Raw genomic sequence first — 20,171 nt, 5'->3', positions numbered from 1 at the left:
CAGAATCCCTTCTTGATAACCATTTTTTTCATAGTTTGTCTTTGAAGATAAATATTGATTTTTAAAAATATACAGATGTTTTACATTTTTATTAGTTAAATCTATTTGATCTTACCCCATTGTTTTTATGTTTAAATAGTCCTTTACCATGTACAGGTTAAATAGAAATCCTTCTACAATTCCTTGTGATGTTTTAAGTTTCATTTTGTACACATAACTCTCGTATCCATCTTATCCATTTGGAAACTATTTTGTAAAATACTCTGGGAGGAATATCTAAGTCAATTCTTTTTTCCTAAACTACTAAAATTTCCAACTCCATTTATTGACTTTGTAATTCCTCCTTTATTATAGATCAATTATAAATATCAAAGTCTATATCAAGGTTGTCTCTTCTTGGTGTGTCTGTCCATTTTTGCAATTGTACCTTAATACTAACTTATTTCAGCTTACTGGTATATTTTAATATCTAGGGCATGTCCCACCTCACTATTTTTATTTAAATAAAAAAGCCTACTTGTTTTCATCTGTATTATCTCTCAATGAATTCCAGCAGAGGGAAAATTCAAAGTCCATCTTTTGGATAGCTCTTTGGTTCCCTGACAATTTTCTTATTTGAAATGTATCTATATCTACTCATTTGACCTCTTCCAAATAGTGCCAAACATTCCAGGAGGTGCTGTCCATGGCTGTAGCTCAGGATAGGCTGGCCAGGGTCATGACATCAAACCTTCCTTGGGGGAAGGTTTAGGGCCTGACATTAGACCTGCTCAGTAAGATGATGGAAAGCCATTGAGCTTAGGCATACCATCTGACAGTCAGGGTTCAACCAGGTAGACAAGACTTCTTGTGCCAAGAGACTTAGCCTTACCAGCTGTGGTTCAGAACATGCTCAGCATTGATAGGTCCAAGATGGGGAAGAAGGTCCATTCACAGGTAACAAGAACTCAATGCCAAGCTTCAGGTCAAAGCAAATGCTTCTTACAACACATGACATACATTTACAAGATAGCTGGTTAGAGCTAGGACCATGATCTGAAGCCATGGGACAAAACAAAACTCATGAAATTACATGGAACAAGAATCCATGGTCTTAATCTCTCAAGGTTGCTGAAACCATCTGACATGGCACAGTCATAAGTCAGCAACAGCAATACAACATATTTGAATCCTGCACTTGAATTTTTTCTACACAGAGCTTTCAGTTCTGACCTTGTGAGGTGAGATTGACAGCTTATAAATACCTTCTCTTGTCTTCCTGAGACAAAAACAAAAACAAATGAATACGTCCAAAAAATGGAATATAAATACTCATCTTGTAAATAAACTTGGAAAAATATTCTGAAATATCTCAGAAAGCATCATGCTACAGCCTCAGCTGAGATTCAGTAGATTTTATTTTATGTGCAGCCTATTGTTTAAAGGGATATGAGGAGTCAAATAATAAAACTCAGCCTTCAAGAAGATGCAGAGATACTAAACAGGAACAGGCAGCTCATGTCTGTCGGCAGTGAATCCTCTGGCAACAGGCCCATTAATCTTTTTGTAGTTTCTGTTTTCAGCAGTCAGAATCTTCAATGCACCTGCAAGAAAACATATTCACTGATTCCATTATCTCATTCAAATTTAGAGCGTCCAGAACTCTTAAGGATGACCACTTCCATCCCCCTCATTTCATAGGCCTAGACAGAGGCCCACAGTCCTGCAGAGGAAAAGGACTGGCCCAGAAAACCTGTCTGCAGAAAAGCCAGAACCTCCTAGGTCATTGCTGTAAAATGGCAGCTGCACTCAGAGACTTCACATTCTTCTCATGTTGTAGAAGAGCCAAATGAAGCCAGCAGTAGGGAGACTGTGGGGACAAATTACCAAAGGCTATCCCGGGAATCCTACTGGTGAGAAAAGCATCAGGCTGGAAGGACCAGAGCTTATATGTGGTTGCTTTTGTATAAACTGCCCACAGTGCTCTCTCAGTGGGTACAATCCTATAAGGAGCCACAAATAGAACATGGAAGCAGTGCATTTTAATTACCTAAAGAAAACAATAAGGAACGATTTTAAGCTAGGAGGGCTGCCATAATACTGTAAGTAAAGTCAATGCACTGCTTAGTACATGAAATGAATTAATTAGTATTTAAATAATAGAAATGACTGTCAATTAGAAAACATTACCACAAATCACTTGCTGCACAAACAGCGCTTTTTTTGCTATCATTAATAATTCCAGCTACTGATTTTCTGTAATTGTAAACCACAATTTCCTTTTGGATGAACAGCTGAGCAGGGTCGCAATGCAAAGTCAAGTTCCCACTCACAGGGATGAAAGTCACCTGGTACCCCGTTCCCCCTTCTGCTGACTCTTCAGAGCTCTCTTTCTTCTCAGCCTCTGTTCTGTGCTGTACGAGAAACCTAAGAGAATCAACCGCTTAGGATTTGCCCATTATGGATAGAACTGGCTTTTATATTAAAATCTCACATTCAAGAAAGCACCTGAGGCAACATTTTCTGTTTGTGAGCATGGCTTGCTCTGATGAAATCATTCCTCCTTGTATGACATTTTCTGTTTGTGAGCATGGCTTGCTCTGATGAAATCATTCCTCCTTGTATGACATTTTCTGTTTGTGAGCATGGCTTGCTCTGATGAAATCATTCCTCCTTGTATGACATTTTCTGTTTGTGAGCATGGCTTGCTCTGATGAAATCATTCCACCTTGTATGACATTTTCTGTTTGTGAGCATGGCTTGCTCTGATGAAATCATTCCACCTTGTATGACATTTTCTGTTTGTGAGCATGGCTTGCTCTGATGAAATCATTCCTCCTTGTATGACATTTTCTGTTTGTGAGCATGGCTTGCTCTGATGAAATCATTCCTCCTTGTATGACATTTTCTGTTTGTGAGCATGGCTTGCTCTGATGAAATCATTCCTCCTTGTATGACCAGCTTGGTAATGGTAGGAAGCAGATCTTGTTGGGTAGCAGATGACAAGGAATAATGTGATTCATTAGGAGGCCTGGGCCTGTGCTTTAGAAGAGCAGAGTTCAGACTCCTACTCTTTAATAATCTCAGTGTGGGACAAGTTATTTAACCAATTTGAGATTTTATTCTCCCAGTTATAGAAGGTAGGCTGTGCTTCTAGGCATTTATTTGGCAAAGAAACAAGTGGAGATTATAACTGGTATTTAAATCCTAAAAAGGACATATGACAGATGAGGAAAAACTTTGCTCTCCTTTCCCCATTTAAAATAAGTTGTCTGTTACATCTCGGGCTGACTGTGGTTGGGTCAGTCATCTGTCCTGGGTGGACAGGGCTCCAAGAACAAAGGTGCAGGCTTTGTGCATTCTGCACCTTCCTCGTCCCCTCTGAAAGACACACACAGAGTCAGGTGCTGCCAAATTAGCAGAGCTGGCCTTTACCAAGTGCTCCTGGTGGCCAGCACCATCCGGAGCCTTGACGCAGACTTTCTCATTCATTCCCCCGGCAGCTCTATGAGGTAAGCCATTTGTGCCCCCTTTTACAAATAAAGACATTGAGACACAAAAGTTTAAGGTCACAGAGCTAGCAAATGATAGAACCAGGATATCTTCCCAGGAGGGCTCTTAACCACCCTGTCAAGCTGTCATATGTACAGTGGTCATCTTGGGATAGGCCTCTGCCCTGAACCTCTGCCAGCTCTCCTGTTCAGTAATCTGGGTCTAACAACGTAAAAGGTAATTGTCTTACATCAAAGGGGCTTTCCAAGCAGAAGCCAGCTCAGACTGCACTTTCTCCAGGAAGCCCTCCACAGGGCTTTCATAGCTCCTGGGCTCTCCCTGTCCTGGCTTTAGGCTCAGTGGCCCTGCAAGACTGGGAGCTTCTGGAGGACAGACAGTTCATTGCTGGGCCCTCAGTCTGTTTTGCAGAGTCTGCCGCTAGTTAGTAAATGTTTTGATAACAAGGCCTTTCCCTTTCTCTTTCACACACACCCAACAAAGACTGATGACCTTTGGACCCCAAAAGTCCCAGAACTCCTCTCCAGAACCCATGAGTTTGTAATCTCTTCCCTCTGACCAAGGGCCTTTTCTAACCTATCCCCAAAGTTGGGTAGAGGGAGTGGGGACAGGAAAGAATGGCTGTCCCACTCAAATTCTAGGTTTCTATCAGACACGGTGTGGGGTTTCCAGTGCCTCTTTGCCCATCCCCCTAGGCACCTTTCTCCCCCAGAACACTGGATATCTTTTCCCAGGCCCTTCCTCTGGGGGGGCTGGGTGGAGGAGGCAGCAGACAGAGTCCATGAGAGCCAGAGGACCCTGGTATCTGCTGGGCTGCTCTCCTACCTGCCACCTGCGAGCCACCTCCACCCTGTGAACCATACCACCCACTCTTCAAAGGTTACTGCAATAAAAGAGGACATAAAAAGCAGAAAGCCCATATTCTTTGGCTGATCAGTCTTCGTAATAAATGCTACAAGGTGGAACAGAAATAAATTTATGAACTATCTGAGCTGCAATTTCTTGATTTCAAAGTAATCCAGTCGTGGGGAAATGTCAGTTCCAATTGAAAAGGAAAACAAACTTCAAGTGTCTGGTGTTCCCTAGCCTGAGCAATCGCCAAGGTAATAACTGTGGTAATTGTTTGAGAGCTCCATCAAGTCCTGTGCTGGGCTTAGTGGCCGTGTGTGTTTGTATGCACTCCTGCAAACTTTTCACTCCTCAATAGCTCACGTTCTCACCTCTCCCAGTGCCCCTCCTGCCCACCATAAAAGGGGCGTTGGTATTTGAGCCACAGCTGGTCTACAGAATTCAGAATCCAGAATGCAAGGGAAAAGAGCCCAATGCCATATTAAAACCAGGAGCCACCATGGATCTAGAAGGCAGAAGCCAGGCTGGATCGATCAGAGGCTGCCAGTGCATTCAAAACATTTACCTGGATCAGTGGGAAATGAGTTAGAGACTGCACCCAGCCCAAGTGCCTGACAGACACAGCTTCTCATGGACTTGTAGGATGGTGTGGCAATCAGGCAATAAAACGGTCTACACTGACCCTGATTTCTACCATGCAAATCTTACTGTGTTACTCCCCATTGTCCATTGTTTTTGAGATAGAGTCTAAATTCATGATCTGACCCCCAGCCTATCTGTCCTCTCACACCACCAATCACACTCTGCTCCTTTTTACTGCATTATACTTATTTTCAAAATTTGCCTGAGTTTTCTTACTGCCAAGCCTTTGCACAGCTGTGTTTCTTTGCCTGGAGCATCTCTTCATCCTCTTCCCATCCCACCCATCATCTGGCTAATTCCATTTGTTCTTCAGGACTCTGGTTTAGCCTCATATCCTCTGAAAACCCTCCCTGACTCCAAGATAAGGCTATGTTACCCTTCTATCCCTAGAGACATTTCCTTGTTTCTTGTTCTTGTCCCTGCAATAACACGTAACCATCCATATTGTAATTAATTACCCAAGGAGAGAAACAATGTCTTCGTCCTAGTGCTTAGCCACTGTGCCAAGGTCACTGTACGTACTCAATAAATAATTTCTAATGGATGGCTAAAGGGTATCACATAGGAATCTGTCCATGAATACTAGTTTAGTGCCTTTGTCTTTTTCCTTTTTACATAAAATTAGATAAACTTAAGGTATCTGTATATAAAGGCCCAAGGTGGTCTGGTTCAGTTGATGAGATAAACATCTCAGATTTGGGCATAAAGTGTGCCTTATTCTGAATGGAGATCCACCTGTTTATGCATTTGCACATTTAAAAATAAAAAGCAAATCATGTTTCTGTGGCAGACATTGCTAGTTGCCTACTACTCAATAGATATTGCCCCTACTTCTCTTTTAATAGAACTCCAATTCTGCTTGTCGTCTCAATGTGTCCAACCCCAGAGGATGATTCCTGATTGGTCTAAGCCAATCATGGAATCCTTGTTGCCTTTGCCAGGGTAGACATGTGACCTGACTGGCCATTGAGATCTGGGGTGAGGTCAGCTGGCTACTCCAGGAAAATGTTCCTTTCTGATAAAAGAGGGAGCATGTATTAGTTCATTTTCATGCTGCTGATAAAGATATACCTGAGACTGGGTATTTACAAGGAAAAAGAGGTTTAATGGACTCAAAGTTCCATGTGGGTGGGGAGACCTCACAATCATGGTGGAAGACAAGGAGGAGCAAGTCACATCTTACATGGATGGCAGCAGGCAAAGACAGAGAGCTTGTGCAGGGAAACTCTCCCTTATAAAAGCATCAGATCTCATGAGACTTATTCACTATCAGGAGAACAGCATGAGGAAGACCTGCCCCCACAATTCAATTACCTCCCACCAGGTCCCTCCCACAACACATGGGAATTCAAGATGAGATTTGGGTGGGGACACAGCCAAACCGTATCAGAGCAGCAGGAAGAGAAAGGTCCTACTCCCCATCCTCTTCTTTGCTGCTTGGGAAGATGTTTTGTGAGGATGTGATTCTGGTGAATGTGCAACCATCTTGTTCACCATGAGGAGAAACATCACTGACCTACTGAGAAAGGCAGAGAGTGCCTGGGTCTCTTCTGCCCCTGAGCTGCTGCCCCCATATTGGGACCACCTACCTCTAAGCTTTCTGTTACAGGAAGTAGTCAAATGCCTTTATTGCTTAAGCCACTGTTTTGTGGTTATTCTATTATTTGTAGCTGAAATAATTCCTGGCACAAATGACTTTGAAATTTATTTCTGAACACCCCAAATTCATTATTAGCAAATATCAGAAACTTCACATCACTCCAGTCTGTTATTTCACATGGTTTTCTTAGGGCCTGGAAAGTTTTTACAGCTGGCTTTTATTGACTGTGGTGACTGATATGCTGAAGAATGAAGCTCATTGGTTTGAGGCTTCTGCCACTGCTTTTTTGATTAATCAATATTCCAGTCCTTACATTTTTCACATTATATTCCTTGACTCGTCGGAGGAACTGGCCGGGGTGGAACTGAGACCTCCTCACCTGTATTTTGAGACTTGTCCTAGGAATAACTCATCAGTGTGCTAGGGGGAAATAATGGCCCCCAAAGATGCCCATGTCCTAATCCCTGTGAATAGTTTACATTGCAAAAGGCACTTTATAGGGTGATTAATTTAAAGGCCTTGAGATGAAATTATCCTGGAATATCTGAGTGGGCCCAATATAATCACAAGAGTCCTTAAAAGTCGAAGGGAGAAAGAGAAGAAGAGTGTGAAGCGGAGATGCACTGCAGGAGAATGGTCGAAGATGCAGCACAGTTGGCTTTGAAGATGGAGGAAGGGGCACACACCAAGGAATGCCGGCAGCCTCTAGAAACTGGAAATGCAAGGAGAGGGATTTTCTCCTAAAGCATTCAGAAAAGAACACAGCTCTGCCAACATCTTGATTTTAGTCCAGTGAGGCCTTCGGACTTCTGACCTCCAGGACTACAAGATGCTAAATTTATGTTACTTAAGCTGCTAAATTTGTGGCAATTTGTTATAGCGGTGAAGGAAACCAATACAACGAGAGGGCCTTATTGACTGTAAAAATGAGCACTCCTGATTTGAGCAAATATCTGGGTGCTGCCTGCCTGAGGGAGCATCCATAAAGTATAAACTCAAGCCAAAGCTTGAGAGGCCGGGCTCATTACTGGAGTAGACCTCGTTTCGAAAGCATCAGTAAGTAGGTAGGTCCCTGATATGGTTAGCCATTGTGTCTCCACCCAAATCTCATCTTGAATTGTAATCCCCAGGTGTTGAAAGAGAGAGACCTGGTGGGAGGCGATTGGATTATGGGGGTGGTTTCCCCCTTGCTGTAATTGTGATAGTGAGGGAGTTCTCATGAGATCTGATGGTTTTAAAAGTGCCAGTTTTTTCCTGTGCTCTTACGTCGCTCTCCTGCCACCTTGAGAAAGCTGCCTGCTTCCCCATCTGCCATGATTGTAAGTTTCCTGAGGCCTCCTCAGCCACATGGAACTGTGAGTCAATTAAACCTCTTTCCTTTATAAATTACCCAGTCTCAGGTATTTCTTTATAGCAGTGTGAAAACAGACTGATACAGCAGTTCTCCTTAAGAGAGAGAAAAACCACCATGCTGTGAAAGACAGTACAAGTCCAGGGGGAATGGGAGTTCTAAAGGTGTCATTTAACACTTGGAAAACCAGGGCATCCTACTCTGCTGTCTTTTCTCCCCACTCCCCTCTACCACTTCTTGTTTTCCCTGCTAATGCCCATGGAAGTGCCCAGAGTGTGTGTCTCTTATAGCCTGCGAGCAGCCTTATATCCCATGTGTGGTTAGGAAGAACCTGAGTCCAGGTTGCAGGGTGGAGAGAGTGCTCTGGATCCAGCCCTGGAAAGATGTCAGCCTTTTCTTCTATCAACAGCAGCAAATGATGGGCCATTCATTCAACAAATGTGAGTTAAGTTCCAACTCACTGCACAGTGCTAGATGCTGAGGATACAGTGTTGAACAAAATAGATACGGTCCCCATCTTCTCCCCTAAATTCTTCTGAGGAAGACAGATATTGAAACAAAATACATTAAATAAAAATATAACAACACTTAAGATATATGATATGTGCAATGGAGAAGAACCGGATATTAAGAGAGAATATGAAGTGACTGATTTGGATTGGAGGGCCAAGGGAGGTATTTCTTAGGAAATGATATAGGAATTGAGACCTGGAAGATAAGTAGGAATTAATCTAGAAAAAGCTAGAAGAAGAGACATCTAGGCCCAATAAGCAGAATGTGCAAATGCCCTGAGGCAAGAAGGGAGGGGCAGGTTGCTGTGGCAGTTGTGTAGTGGATAAGGGGGAGCAGGGCATGAGAGGGGCTGGTGCCTTTTTAAAAGTCTTTGGTGGTTTCAGGCAAAGGTTCTGATTTTCATTTGTCATGATGTCTGTGACATTAACTATGAGTGCCCATTTATTGAAGAGAAAACAGTATAGAGGAAGGCTCAGGGCCCCAAGCTCCATGGTCCCCTGCAGCCCATCCTTTCTCTCAGGGGTGAATCACGGGGCAGGGGTGAGGGGAGCCAGGAATACTTGTATCATTTCTGTGTGTGTCTTTCTTCCTGGCTCAGTTTCTTTGCTGTAACCTCTGGAAATTTTCAAAACTAGAATCATTACCTATATGGGGAGCCTGAGATGCAAATCAAATGAAAGGCAGTGGAGGGCTAATGAAGGCCAAGGCCCTGGCAACTCAATGAAATGAACAGCCCTGTTACAGGTAGAGGATGACACAATATTATATGCTGCTTGAGCAGGAACAAAGGGAAATTCAGGATTTGTATTGTATTCTAAAAGGGCAACTACAACTTAAATATCTATTATCCATCTGCCTGTCTGTCTGTCTATCTATCTATGTGGCAAAGGAAAAAAAATAAGGTTTAGATGCCTTGGACAGGCAAAGTGCTGTTTAATTGAGTTTTCTCAGGTCTCAGTCAAGCTTCAGTTAATGAGGTCATGAATGGGTCAGAAGATGAGCCTCTAAAGCCAATATGGTAGAATGTACTTTGGATTAGCTGAGTCACATGTATATGTCCAAACTGAGATGAAGAAGTAAGATTGAAGGATAATGCAAAACAAAAACATTTTTTCCTTTTATATGTAATAAAATACAAACATAGTATGCATATATACTTAAAAGCTTTGATACTAAGAATAACATATACACATATGTAAAGTTAATTTATTCATTTGAAAACCATTCCTTGAAAACCACATATGTGCCAGGAACTATTATGGGAATAGACCTGATTTTTTCTGAATCACAGATGTTTGAAAAATACAGGTTGTCCCTAGATTTCATCTGATTCAAATTTTATGCCACTTTTGGAAAATACATGTCAATGTAGTTGGCAGACCATCATCCTCAGAGTCTATCTTAATGGGTTTTTCAGTTTGGGAACTCAGTGAGGTCCAGTGCTAGTAGGCTCTGTTTAGGTATTTCCCCATTATGCTGTGGGGTTACAGGATATTGGCTTTCTGAAATGTCATTCATCCAAGAAATACTAATAAGTGCACAGATGAGGTCCTGGGACACTCTGGTAAAGATGACAATCAAAGTTACAGCTCTGAGTGGGCTGACAATCGACTAAGAATTCAGTGACCAATTCTTGACATTAAACAATGTCAAGAAAACATTGGAAGCTCAGAACTGGGGAATATTTGCTTGAAACCCACTAACTCAGGGTAAATCAATTAAGCTTGCTCATTTTCTCAGCTCATCCAGTTTCCATAGAAGCTTTTGTTTGTTCATTTTCATGAAAATTCAGCCCCTACTTTTATTATCAGTAAGTTAGTAGGCTTTATTTTTATATTCTTTTATGCTGAGATATAATTCTTTATGTTCATAGATCAATATTAGGGGAAATTTCTTTGCCAAGTAATGATCCATGTAGTTATAATAAAAGGGAAAAATTCCAAAGGTTTTTAGAGCCAAAAAGAATTATTATAGATTCAAGTGGTTCAATGACTGTGTTGTCCAAATGTTTCACCAAATTTATTAGCCATTTTCAGTTCTTTCATGATTGAGAATGAACCTCTTGCTAGCTGGGGCCAGGAAATAATCTGTTGAATTTTAGAGCTTGAAGGCATCTTACATGCTATAAAATCTAATTCATGCACTTAGGGATGAGGAGACGCAGACCATGCTGTTGACAGCTCTGCCCATGCGAAGTCTTCCAGGTCATGGCCATTGATTTCATAAATTACAAATAGGATCTTGCTTAACCACTTGTGTGAGTCTTTCTGCCAGTCTAAGTTGCTTTTTGAGAAAGGCTGAGGCTGAAGGAAGTTAATCTGCTTTAGAAGTAGCAGTCATTGTAGAATTGAGACTAGAACTTAAGTCTCCCTAACAATTAATCTCGGACTAATTTTCATGTAACCAAAAAGCATCTGTAAAATGGGGATAGTAATACCACCCCCACTGTGTTATTGTAAGGATTAAACAGGACAATCTGTGAGAAATCATTGTTTACCTAGAATTTGTTTTACAGTAGGTCACTTGCCTAATCAAAAAGGTGGGTTTCTCAAAGCACCTGAGGGCAAGTTTGCAGGGAGACTTCAGGAAAGAACTGTAACCAGGAACTAGAATGCATCAGGGCTCTCTTTCTAGCTGTCCTCTCTAGCTCTCCCTTCACATCTGTTTGAGTCTTCTTTATTTATAGACCATAAATCATGATTCATAAATCATGGTCACTGAATTTACGTGTGGGAAACGAACTCTTTCAGTTTCCATTGGTCATTCTCAGGGAAGAAACTTTACTTGCCCATAGGTTAGGCACAGACCAAGGAACTGGGTATGTTAGGGACAGAAGTAGTGGGGACAGCAACAGGATGACCATAAGTTTGAAAAGTGTCAGTAAATAGGTAGTTCTCCTCAAGGGAGAAGAAAATTCTCATGATATGAAGGACTCAGTACAAGCCCAGACTGGCTGGGAGTTCTAAACATTTCCTTTAACATTTTGGTAATGAGGACATCTACTCTGCTGACTTTTCTTCTCACTCCTTCCCTCCACGTTTTTTCCCCTTCCTAATGCCCATGGGAGTGCCCAGAATCTATGCAAACTGTGAGCATTCTTTTGTGTGGTTAGGAAGAACCCGAGGCCAGGTTGCAGGGCAGAGTGTGTGCTCTGACTCCAGCCCTGGAAAGATGTCAGCTTTTTTTAAACCAACAGCAGCAAGTGATGGGTCATTCATTCAAAAAATGTGAATTAATTTCCAACTAACTGCGTGGTGTTAGATGCTGGGGATACCATGCTGAACAAAATAGATAATGTCTCCATCTTCTCCCCTAAATTGTTGTAGTGAAGCAGATGTTAAACTGAAGACAACAAAATATATGATAACACTTATGATAAGTGTGATAAAGGAGGAAAATAAGATACTAAGAATAACAGAAAGGACTAATTTAGAGAGCCAAGGAAGGTTTTTTTTTTTTTTTTTTTTAGGAAATGATATATAAATTGAGACTTGAAAGATAAGTAGGCATTAATCAGGGATACAGCTGGGGGAAGAAAGATTCACGTCCAGGAAACAGCATATGCAAAGATCCTGAGGCAGCAAAGGGGTCTTTGAGCACCATTTGGGCTCCTATCATATAGAATATGATGACTAGAGGTGGGAAAGAATGGTACTCAGAAAAAGAGGACCAGAAAAATAGCTCAGGAAGTATCATCTATAACTGTAAAATATTGTACATATGAGAGTTTTAATATAGACTTGGAGAATCTAAATCATTATAAACTTAGAGAATCTATCCTCACATAGGCAGATTGTTATACAATTAATAACCTGACATTGGGACTATTGGAAACTACTCATGCAACAAATGCTACACAAGTGGAGAGGAACATTGTGTGGACTACTTTTGGGGCCTCTGCTCTGGTGGAAGAAAGTGACAGGATCCCATTGATTTCAGGATCCAGCTTGGGACTTGTCATTAGCCTTATGGGATAGTGGAGAGTGGTTGCCAGTTGGCTTATCAATCGGGTCAACAACAGTTTGGGTTCTTGGTCTCTTTTCCCTTCATGAATATGGAGCAATTTCTTTCTAAGTAAAGACAATTCGCTTGGAGCATATACAAGGGGTCTTCAAAAAGCTCATGGAAAACGTAAATTACGGAAAAACTGTGCATGGATTTCAATATTATTTTTTGCACCAAAAGAAATGTGTAATAACTTGTTATAACATGTCTTAACAGGATATAATTTGAGGTGCTAAGAAGAATAAGACATCCACCTAAAAAGAGCCCCTATCACTTTGGAAGGCTGAGGCAGGCAGATCACTTGAGGTCAGGAGTTTGAGACCAGGCTGGCCAACATGGTGAAACCCCATCTCTACTAAAAATACAAAAAAAAATAGCTGGGCATTGTGGCAGGCACCTGGATCCCAGCTACTCGGAAGGCTGAGGCACAAGAATGCTTGAACCCGGGAGGTGGAGGTTGCAGTGAGCTGAGATTGTGCCACTGCACTTCAGGCAGAGCAAGACTCTGTCAAAACAAACAAACAAACAAAAACATGTATCAGAGCAACATAAATTCTGCTAAAATTAAAGCAAGAACAAACATCAGGTTTATGCTGAAGCTTGGGTGGAAGAATGGTGAAATCATTGATGCTTTGTGAAAAGGACAATGCCCAGGAAAATCAGCAGTTTACAAAAGGATACCTCATTTTAAGAAGGAGTGAGGCAATGTTGACAATGAAGCTCATAGCAGCAGACCATCCACATCAATTTGAGAGGAAAAAAAATCTTGTTTGTGCCCTAATTGAAGAGGACCAATGATGAACAGCAGAAATAATAGGCAACCCCATAAACATCTCAATTGGTTCAGTTTTCACAATTTTGACTGAAAAACTGAAGTTAAGAAAACTTTTCACTCAACAAGTACCAGAACCATTGCACCCCAGATCAACTGCAGACGAGAGCAGAGCTTTGAATGGAAATTTTAAACAAGTAGGACCAAGATTCTGGAGCATTTCTTCAAAGAATTGTAACAGGAGATGAAACATGGCCTTACCAGTACGATCCCAAAGACAAAGCACAATCAAAGCAATGGCTACCAGGGAGGGAAGGGGTCCAGTCAGAGCAAAGGTGGACTGGTCAAAAGCAAAAGTTATAGCAAAGTTTTGTGGAATGGACCTGGCATTTTGCTTGTTGATTTTTCTGGACACCCAAAAAATAATAACATCTGCTTAATATAAGAGTGTTTTGAGAAAGCAAAAGCTTTAGCAAAGAAAAAAAAAAAGAAAGAAAGAAAAAACACCTGGAAAAATCTTCATCAGAGTCCTTCACCAAGACAATGCTCCTGCTCATTCCTCTCATCAGACAGGCAATTTTGTAAGTGTTTCAATGGGAAATCATTAGGCATCCACATTATAATCCAGATTTGGTTCCTTCTCACTTCTTTTTGTTTCCTAATCTTAAAAAAAAAAAAAAAAAGTCTTTAAAAGGCACCAATTTTCCCTCAGTTAATAATGTAAAAAAAAGACTGTATTGACATGGTTAAGTTTCTGGGATCCTCTGTTCTTTAGGGATGGACTAAATGGCTGATATTCTCTCTTACAGAAATGTCTTGACCTTGATGGAGTGTATGCTGAGAAATTCAGTTTATATTTTTTATCTTTATGTTTTAACTCAATTTTTTCGTGAACTTTTTGAAGTCCCCTCTATTTGTGAACTTCTATATTTAGGCTGTGAGAGAAATCCTATATTTAGGGATGTGAGAGAAATACTATCAGGTCAAGGGCAGTACAATGAGTGATCTAGTTAGTCTCAGCTCCTCCCTCATTCAGTTTAACCTTGGAGTTCTCATACAGGCTTCAAGAATTGAGGAAATTGCTAATGGAACCATCCCAGGGGTTGGCAAACTATAGCCCATGGACCAAATCTGGGCTGCCACCTGTATTTATAAAGTTTTGTTGGAACACAGTCACACCCATTGGTTTACCTATTACCTATCACTGCTTTCTCACTTAACTGAAAGTGAGACCCACAAAGCCTAAAATATTTACTCTGGCCCTTTATAGGAGAAGTTTTCCAACCCCTGGACTATACCATGTATTATCCATAAACTATTATGTGAATGATAATTTCACATTAAAAAGCTAGAAACAAGTTACAAGCAAAAGTGTAGGGCTAGTTAAGGTTTTTTTTCATTTGAGGAAAGGGTTCCATGTGAAGAAAGGGAGGGAGGGAGGGAAGGAGGGAGGGAGGAAGGCAGGCAGGCAGACACCGATTTGGTCTAGTCTAATTCTTTTATTTTACAAATAAGAACACTGAAGCTCAGAGAAGTAACACGGCCTCCTGTGGTCATATGACTAGTCACGTGACTCCCAGTGTAATGCATCCTCTCCCTACTCAATGGGGCCTAATACATCAAATTGCAACAGTCTTTGTTCTCATTTCCAGTTTGCCTGCTCATATTCTATAGTTTCTTGGGAGGTACAGGAGTTAATGGCATGGAAACTTACCTTTTGGATGGTCAGAGAGTTGCCTGGATTACTAGCACACAGGCCCCTTTCACTCTCTGTAACAGTTATGAAGAGGAGGAGGGAGTGTGTCCAGGGACCGTGTGTTTGCAACCAGCGTGGCAATGTGTGAGCTAAGCAAATATGAGCCATCATACTGGCTCTGCTGCACCATTGGCTCCTCACACATGTCTGCAAACACATATCAGACTTTCTAAACAGGGCGGATGGGTCTGAATAACTTCAAGTACCCTGAACACCAGCCATCTGAATGTAGTCAAGTAATATTGGAGCTTGCATTCAGCACATGCCACTCATCCCTTCTTATCTGCCACAGTCAGCAGCATATCAGCAGCTGGGAGCGCTTAATCCACATTCTTCAGGCTCTCCCATTTCCTCTTGGTGCCGGGAAGGCTTAGACAAACTCCCAAATAGGTCCAGCCAACTTGCGTGGGGCCAGGGCACCTGGCAGAGCACTGCTAGTGGCTGATTACATCCTCTGTTCTCTCAAGAGCAAGTTGCAGGACGAAGTCTGGGGAATAGACAAATCCCTTCCTGGGCCATTTGATCAGAAGGTTCATGAGCTCAGCTTTGGGGCAGTCCCAGGCCAGTCCACTCACAGCAGTTATCATGGTTCCCCTGAGGTCTCCTCTTGCTCCCCTCCACCAGGGAGATGATGGCTCTGAATATTTGTCCTGGCCCCTAAATAGCCAGAGCCTTTTGAATCCCCAGATGTTCACTTTGGCCTTTCAGGTCATGGTCTTTTCTATCTAGTAATTAAGCAGATAATTCACCCTAAATAATCTGCCTAAAAAGGCCACAGCATGTGCTGACTGTCTTTTACCTGAGGGTGAGTCCTCTGTCCGCTGCCTCATTTCTTTTTAGGGCTGCTTCTTTGTTCTGCATCCCCACCCCCACCCCCTCCACCCCACCCCACCCCCCCACACACAGCCACTTCTGAGATTAGAGCAGCCCTTTGTTCAAAAGGCTCAAGACACCATTCCAGCCCCGAGCTCTCCCTCATCATGTTTTTCATCAGCTCTTGATGCATTCATGCAAAGAGGCTCCTAAAAGCCCCTACGAGTCTAATGAACTAAAACCATGCCTTCCCTAGGCTTCTCCTTCCATCACATTCAACAAAGATGCGATTGAAGCAGTCACTGTAATATTGGGTTTCCCTACCCTTGCACACTCTGCTATTCTCCTAGATGACTCTCAGACTACCAATGCCTTCTTCACTATTCTTGCTCTAGACAGATAGTCTTGTTTCTAATTCTCTGGAAAAATTGAAGCAGAGACTTTCCACAGATTCTCACAACCACATCTATCCCCCACCAGCACCTGCACCACAGATTCTGCCTCTGTGTACATTAGCTTAGATAAACATCCATTTTCTTTTGTCTTTTCAAGGACATTCTTCCAGCAATTTATCTTTCTCTCCGCTACATCATCAATTTTCTCTCTATACTGAGTCATTCCTTACTTGGGAGATACACGCATTCAGTTATTTTCCCCATCTAAACAAAAGTGAAAAAACCTTGTTCTTAACTCCACTTTCCCCCGCCTACTACGTCCCATTTCTTTCCTCCTTTTTGCAACAAAACTCCTTGGAAGAGACGAAGGAACTAGTTTACATCAGTTCCTCTCCTCCCATCTCTCCTAAACTCTTCTAACATCAAAGTCTTCTTGTCAAAATCACTAATAACTTCCATTTGGTTAAATCAAAAGGTAATCCACATTCCTCACTTTCCGTGCCCTATCAGCATCATTTGACACAATTCAGCCTTTTCTCCTCCTGGATACACTCTCTTTTCTAGGCTTCCAGGACCCCATACCCTCCTGGCCTTCCTCCTTTCTCAGTGAATGCTTCTTAGTCTCTTCTGAGTCATTCTCTTTTTCCCAACCTTTCAGTGTTGGACTACCCTGGGGCTCAGTCATTGAATCTCTTCTCTTCTCTGTCTGATTTTATTTCTTTAATGATCTCATCATGTCTCTTGGCTTTAAATACCATCTATATTTCTCCAACACAGACCTTAGTCTGGAACTCTAGACTAGTATATGCCACTGCCTACTTGACATCTCCACTTGGATGTCTGCCTTAGTTCATTCCTGCTGCTATGACAAAATGCCTTAGACTAGGTAACTTATAAATAATAGAAATTTATTTCTCATTGTTCTAGAGGCTGGGAAGTCTAAGATTAAGGCACCAACTGATTCAGTATCTGGTGAAAGCTAACTGTCTGCTTCATAGAGGTGCCTCTTGCTGCCTTCTCCCATGGCAGAAGGGGAAAACAATCTCCCTTGGGCCTCTTTTATAGGGGCAATAATCCCATTCATAAGGGCAGAGCCCCCATGATTTTTATTTTTTATATGGTGTGTCACTCTGTCACCTAGGCTGGAATGCAGTGGCATGATCTCAGCTCATTGCAGCCTCCCAGGTTCAAGCGAATCTCCTGCCTCAGCCTCCAAAGTAGCTAGGACTACAGGTGCGTGCCACCATGCCCAGCTAATTTTTTGTTGTTGTTGTTGTATTTTTAGTAGAAATGGGGTTTCACCATGTTGGCCAGACTGATCTGGAACTCCTGACCTCAAGTGATCTGACTGCCTCAGCCTCCCAAAGTGCTGGGATTACAGGCGTGAGCCACCGTGCCCGGCCCAGAGCCCTCATGATTGAATCACGTTCTAAAAGGCCCCACTTCTTATACAACCTACCTTCAGTTCCTCTCCTCCCATCTCTCCTAACTCTTCTAACATCAAATTCTCCTTGTCAAAATCACCAGTAACCCCCATTCGGTTAAATCCAAAGATAATCCACAATCCTCACTTTCCTTGACCTGTCAGCATTCATTTGACACCAATATCACATCGGATACTTGTTTCCAATGTAATTTTGAGGAGATACCAACATTCAGACCATGGCAATGTCAAATCAGCAGACTAGCACCTCAAATTTGTCCCAAACTATCAATCTTCTCCTTTGAATCTGCTCCACCAGGAACCCTGTTTTTCTCTGTTGATGGCAACTCTATTTTTTTTTTTTTTTTAGTTATTCAAACCCAAAATTTGGAGTCACCCTTAACTCCTGTCTTTCTCTCATACTCCATATCTAATCTTTTAGTAGATGCTGTTTGTTCTATCTTCAAAGATATTCAGAATTTGACATTTCTTACCATCTCCACTGCTATCACCCTGATCTGAGCTACTATCATGTCTCACCTGGATTATTATGAAAGCCTTCCTGCTATCATGTTCTTCCTGCTTCTATATTTTTCTCCGCTACCTGAGGGTTCTTTTCATGCTTTTAAAAGGTATATTTGATCATGTTTGCTCAAAACCCTGCGGTGGTCTCTGTGGTGGATGGGAAAACAGTTCCTATAACATATCCATGTCCTCATCCTTGGAACCTGTGAGCGTTGCCTTACATGGCAAAAAAAAAAAAAAAAAAAGGGATGGGGGAGCTCTTTGTTAATTGCAATTAAATTAAGGATCTTGAGGTTGGGAGATGATCCTGGATTACCTGGATAGGTCCTAAGTGCAATCACATGTATCCTTATGAGAGAGAGGCAGAGGGAGAGTTAACAGATAGAAGAGGAGAAGCCAGCGTGATCATGGAGGCAGAGATTGAAGTGAAGCAGCCTCAGATGCTGAGAGAGGCAGGGAACAGATTCCTCAGAGCTGCTGAGGAGCACAGCCCTGCTGACACCTTGATTTCAGTCCAGTGAACCTGACTATGGACTTCTGAGCCCTAGTCCTGTGAGAGAATACATTTTATTATTTTAAGCCACCAAGTTTTTGGTAATTTGTTATAGCAGCCACAGGAAACTAGTATATCGCCGATTTCATTCAGAGTAAAAGCCTACAAAACCCTGCATGATCCAGCTCCTATTAACTCCCTGACTCCACTCCTACTGCTCTCGTCTCCCTCACTGGTTCTGGGCACATTGGCCTTTTTCCCTTTGTTCTTTTTTTTTGTGTGTGTGTGTACTGTAAGTTCCAGGGTACATGTGCACAACGTGCAGGTTTGTTACATATGTATACATGTGCCATGTTGGTGTGCTGCACCCATTAACTCGTCATTTACATTAGGTATATCTCCTAATGCTATCCCTCCCCCTCCCCCCTACCCCACGACAGGCCCTGGTGTGTGATGTTCCCCATCCTGTGTCCAAGTGTTCTCATTGTTCAGTTCCCACCTATGAGTGAAAACATGCGGTGTTTGGATATTAACAGACACTTCTCCCTTTGTTCTTAAATAAACCAAGCCCCGCCCTATCCCACGAGGCTTTTGCTCAAGTTGTTTCCTCACCTGATACCCAAGTAGTTCCCCACTTCCTTCAATCATAGCTCGAATGAGGTCTCTCCTGAACACAGTAATACCCCAGGCTGCTCTGCCCTTTACCACCCATTCCTAGTCCTCTTTGTCCTGATCTGCTTTTTTCTTTTTCTAAGCCCTCCTCTCCTTTCAACCTGCAATGTAATTTTCTTGTTTATTGTCAACTTATTATGTATTGTTCTCTTCCTCTGCAAGACTGTAAGATTCTCAGGGCAGAATCAATCACCTCATTTTTCTGTGCTGTATCCCAAGCACCTAGAATAGTGCCTGACACATGTAAATATTTGATTAATATGTGTCGAGAACATGAAAGGATGTCCTTAGAGTTCCTGTGGTAAAGATAAAAATTAGAGACACCCCCTTGTTTCTCCATCTCCCACCCCCTTCCTTCCAAGGCCCTCACTGTATTGACAATGCGAACAAACATAGTAAGACAGAAAATTCAGTTCAACATGATGGGGAATATCTGGGTAGGTTAACACAAGCAAAGGTAACCTTCTCCTCCTCCCCTTACACTGGCCTTTTGTACACATTAATATGCAAGACCCATAATTACCAAAATTTTGATGGTTAGTCTGCAGAATTGTTTATGTAGCAGGCAAAATAATTGCAGGCCACAAAACTTAGGTGTTCAAACACAGAAGTTTTAAATTTTTTCTTTATCTTGAGTCATTTCACATGGTTGCAGAAAACACACTCTCTCACCAATTGAGGGCAAACTCAGTCACTTCAGGGTTATTTCCTTCCCCCACTTTCCCTGGTGTAGGCTGTATGCCCAGGGGACTAGCATGGTGTTGTGGCATCAGGACCCTGGCTACAGAGATGCCTGCCAAGCTGTCATTTCCTAAAATGTTCACATTCCTTTTTGGACCTCAGCAATTACAATTCATACTAGATCCATTAAGC

At 42.1% G+C, this 20,171-nt stretch overlaps 1 long non-coding RNA gene across 1 annotated transcript in view; it reads right to left on the bottom strand.

Moving 5' to 3' along the window:
• Positions 1–2,334: 2,334 nt before the first annotated feature.
• The window catches only part of LOC129012677 (uncharacterized), a 44,311-nt gene continuing 26,474 nt past the window's right edge, over positions 2,335–20,171 (bottom strand). The window contains exons 2-3 of the long non-coding RNA XR_008493676.1: positions 13,729–13,884; positions 2,335–2,406 (exon numbers count right to left, since the gene is read on the bottom strand). This is a non-coding gene — a long non-coding RNA (uncharacterized LOC129012677). The remainder of the gene's footprint in view (positions 2,407–13,728; positions 13,885–20,171) is intronic.

Source organism: Pongo pygmaeus, chromosome 15 (assembly GCF_028885625.2).
Source record: "Pongo pygmaeus isolate AG05252 chromosome 15, NHGRI_mPonPyg2-v2.0_pri, whole genome shotgun sequence".
Classification (NCBI taxonomy): domain Eukaryota; kingdom Metazoa; phylum Chordata; class Mammalia; order Primates; family Hominidae; genus Pongo; species Pongo pygmaeus.
The sequence above is the reverse complement of the archived record's forward strand: the minus strand, read 5'-3'. Positions and strand labels throughout refer to the sequence as shown.